We start from the raw sequence: 4319 nt of genomic DNA on the forward strand, positions 1-4319 counted from the left end.
GTTTTTCGGTGGTGATTTCTGAGATTTTGGTGCACCCCACCCCCCCAACCTAAGCAGTGTACACTGTACCCAATGCGTAGTCTTTTATTTTTTTGAAACTCAGTCACCTCTTTCACCCAGAATGGACTGCAGTAACGTGATCTTGGCTCACTGCAACCTCCACCTCCTAGGTTCAAGCAATTCTCTGCCTCAGCCTCCTGAGTAGCTGGGATTACTGGTGCCCAACACCACACCCGGCTAATTTTTGTATTTTTAGTAGACAGGGTTTCACCATGTTGACCAGGCTGGTCTCAAACTCCTGACCTCAGGTGATCCACCCACCTTGGCCTCCCAAAGTGCTCACAGGCATGAGCTATTGTCCCCAGTGCATTCTGTCACTCTTATGCCTTTACATCCTCAGAGATTAGCTCCCATGTGCACGTGTCTGTCTATTTGTGCCCTCCCCACGTCTCCAGTCCCGCCCTCCTGTTGTCCTCTGAGCAGTGTGGCCCACACTCTGTTGGTTGGGGGTCAAGCCTTCTGGCACTTAGCTTGACCAACGGTGCATCCCCTGACCAGGAGCCCAGGGTACCCATCCTGGGGTGGGGTCTGCTCCAGAGCTCCAGGCAGTCATCCCGGGGATGCAAAACAGCCAGGCTTCTGTTGGAAGGGCCTTGTTGGGACATGCCAGAGGCAGGTGCGAATGAGCTCATCCATGGGCTCACGGCTCCTGCAAAACAAGGAGCCTCCCACCTCTCACAGCACAGGACACGTCCCTGTCTTCGTGTCCTGCGCACTCAGACCCTTGACCACCTCTCCCTGTCTGGCTCCCCTGCCTCTCCTCAGATGCTGTGTGGCCTGGGGAAGACCCTGCCCCTCTCTGACCATGCATCTCCTCTGCAGCCAGACCTTGCTCTAAGCCCCTCCATGGTCCAGCATCCTGGGCACTGGGACCTGGATGCCCTTATGCCACCCAGCATGTGTCTTGACCCTGGGACACTGGTAGCCCCTGTACTTGCCCAGTGGCCCTTGTGTCCCCTGCCCACTACTTCCTGGCCTCCTTACCCAGGCTCCCACCTGCAACCAAAGTCCTAACCTGGCTTCCTGCTGTGCCAGCTCACCCACCCACCCAGACGCCCGTGCCCTTGACCCTCCTTCCCACCTCTTCTGCCAAGTCAACCCCCAACCCCCCAGGCCTGTGAGCTTAGTGTTCAGCATCCCTTAGGAGCAGGGCACAGGCTGTATGCCACAGGGCAGGTTGCTCACCCTCTCTGGACCCCAGTTCTCTCAGCTGCCAGCTGGGTAGAGCAGAAGGGGCCTTGTGCCAGGTGTCAGGCTGACCAGCTCGACTTCCCCTCCCTCTTGCAGCACTGGAATACCCCCAACACCCCTAGCCCCTTCAAGCCGTCTCAGCTTCCCCTGCCCTGAATACCACCATCAGAGCGGCATCCCCTAGGCCCTGTGGGTCGCAGATCTCTGGCAGGGTGACATGGCCCCACAAGGGCCTCGGTCAGGGAGATGCAGGGCTTACAGAGAGCAGACCAACAGTGCAGAGGCCTGGAGAGGAGGCCATCGAGGGCCGGGTGCAGGACCATGCCGGTGACCGCCATGGTCCTGTCCAGCTGAGAGGAGCTGGAGAGCCATCACAGGCTGGGGGCCAGAGATGACCCTGCCTCTGGGCCCTGCTGTTCCGTCACTGCCCTCTCCACTCTCCCGTCTGTGTTCTCAGTTGTTCATTGCACAAATGGGGCCCACAGCCTCCTGGAAATCCTGTGTGGGACTCAGAGAGATCTCAGACATCCCTCCTTAAGGGGTTCCACAGTAAGAGTGGCCGCAGCCCAGGGAGATGCTGGAGGGCACTGTCCACCCTGATGGTGGCGTGGGAGGGAGTGACATTCCAGGCAGAAGGAGCACCCTCTGGGTTTGGGGGTCCTCTGGCAGCCAGGTAAGAAAGCAGGGTAAGAAGGTGAGGGCCTGGCTAGAGTGGCCCTGGCCTTGGCACAGAGATGCAGCGTCTGGTGTTGGGTGGGGGAGCTGTGTGCAGAGGGCGGGGTGGGCAGGCGTTAATGGAGGCCCGCCTGGGCCTTTGATGAGGGCAGCGCCTGCCTGCCTGCCCGGCTATGGTTTAATTAGCCTTAATCAAGGTGGCACCTCCTTCCTCCACCCTCTCCCTCAGGCCTAGAAGGGAAGAAAGGGAGGGAGGAAGGCAGACAGGAGTGGGGAGGACCCACCCTAGCTGCACACATAGCCTCTGTCACCCCTGCCACCACAGCCAGGGTTCCAGGGAGTCACCCACCACCCACCTTGGGGGTGAGGAATGCCAACTGTGACCCAGGACACAGAGGTGAGGAGCAGATGGATGTCCTGCCCCAGCTTTGTCCCCTTAGCTGGGTCCCATGCCCCTCAAGGCTCTGGGGTGGCCCCTCCTCCTGGAATCCCTACTAGATTGATGTTTCCTCTGGGCTACTCCAGCCCAGCCCTGCGTGTAGGTGACAGGCTCATCTGTTTTATTCACTGGGCTGTGAATGCTGGGTAGGCACCAGATCCCACTCTACCCATTTGGAGATCCTCTGGTAGTGTCCTACGCAGGTGGCCACCTCACCAGTTGGATGAACAAGTGAAGCATGTGCCTGCTATGGAGGGGGCTCTTGGCCTCGGGGACAAGCGGGCAGGAGCTAATGTGCAGGGGAGGGGAAGGAAAGGCAGGCAGTAAACAAGTAGATACCAGGTGAATCTGCCTGTAGTGGTTGGGGCAAGTGCTTTGCAGGAGAGACAAGAGGTAGAGGCTGGGTGGCCAGCACAGAGCTCCAAGGGTTGGCTCCGCAGAGACCCCAGGGCAGTGAAGGAGCAGACAGCACTGAGGGTCAGGAGCTGCACCTGCAGGAGGCAGGGAGCCGCCAAAGGGTTTGGAGCAAGGCAGGACTGGCCAGGTCACTGGTGGCATGGACCAGAGGCCAGGGAGGAGGCTGGAGCTGGGGAAGCAGGGGAAAGATGAGAATGCAAGTCTTAGTGACCAGGGGAGGTGGGAGAGGGCTGAGGAAGGGCCTCCTAGGCCCACCTCCGCCTGCCTTCCACCCACCCACAGGCTGGTCATAGTGGCGCTGATCGGCGTGAGCGTGGCCTGGATCCCCGTCCTGCAGGGCTCCAACAGCGGGCAGCTCTTCATCTACATGCAGTCAGTGACTAGCTCCCTGGCCCCCCCTTTGACTGCAGTCTTTGTCCTGGGCATCTTTTGGCGACGTGCCAACGAGCAGGTGGGTGTCGGGGGACAGGTCTCCCTGGGGACGTGCTACAGTCTGTTCCAGTCCTCCTCTGCTGCCTCTGTGGGGAGCCTTGGTCCTCCTCCGGTAGCCCCACATGCCCTGCCTCCCTCCTCCCCAGGGGGCCTTCTGGGGCCTGATAGCAGGGCTGGTGGTGGGGGCTACGAGGCTGGTCCTGGAATTCCTGAACCCGGCCCCACCCTGTGGAGAGCCAGACACGCGGCCGGCCATCCTGGGGAGCATGCACTACCTGCACTTTGCGGTCGCCCTCTTCACACTCAGTGGTGTTGTGGTGGTGGTCGGAAGCCTGCTGACCCCACCCCCGCAGGGTGGTCAGGTGAGGCAGCCCTGACCCCTGACTCTGTCCCAACAATTTATTACTCTAGTCCTATTCTGGTCCCTGACCCTCTCTGATTCCAAATTTTCTAGCCCTGGACTCCCTCACCCTATCTCTTTTTGAACTAAGCTGCCATCTTGCCATCCCCAACCTTTGATCCTGTGTGGGTCACCCCCACCCTGCCACCCCTCCACCTCTATCCCTATCCCACTCATTTCTTACAGATTGAGAACCTTACCTGGTGGACCCTGGCTCGGGACTTGCCGTTGGTAACCAAAGCAGGTAAGTGGGTGACCCTAGGTGCTCCTCCACCTTGACACTGGGCTGAAGGCAGGGGCACCAGGTGTGGCCTTGTGTCCCTCATCTGTCCCTCTCCTTCTGCAACCCCCACCAGGTGATGGCCAAACGCCCCAGAAATACGCTTTCTGGGCTCGTGTCTGTGGCTTCAATGCCATCCTCCTCATGTGCGTCAACATCTTCTTCTACGCCTACTTCGCCTGATGCTGCCACCCTAGGCAGGAAGGCGGGAGCCCCAAATCCTCAGGTCCACCCTTTTCCCTCATGGGGACCCTGAGAGGGGCAGATTCTCCTCACAGCTGCACAACGGCTCAGTCCCCAAGAACTGGCCAAGCCAGCAGAGCAGGAGCCCTGAAAAATCAGGGGAGAAATGGGAAAAAAGAAAGTGACATTTCAAAAATAGCATCAAAGCAGTCATCATTGGAAAGAAAATTAGATTTCTGATG

Source organism: Callithrix jacchus, chromosome 5 (assembly GCF_049354715.1).
Source record: "Callithrix jacchus isolate 240 chromosome 5, calJac240_pri, whole genome shotgun sequence".
NCBI classification, from domain to species: domain Eukaryota; kingdom Metazoa; phylum Chordata; class Mammalia; order Primates; family Cebidae; genus Callithrix; species Callithrix jacchus.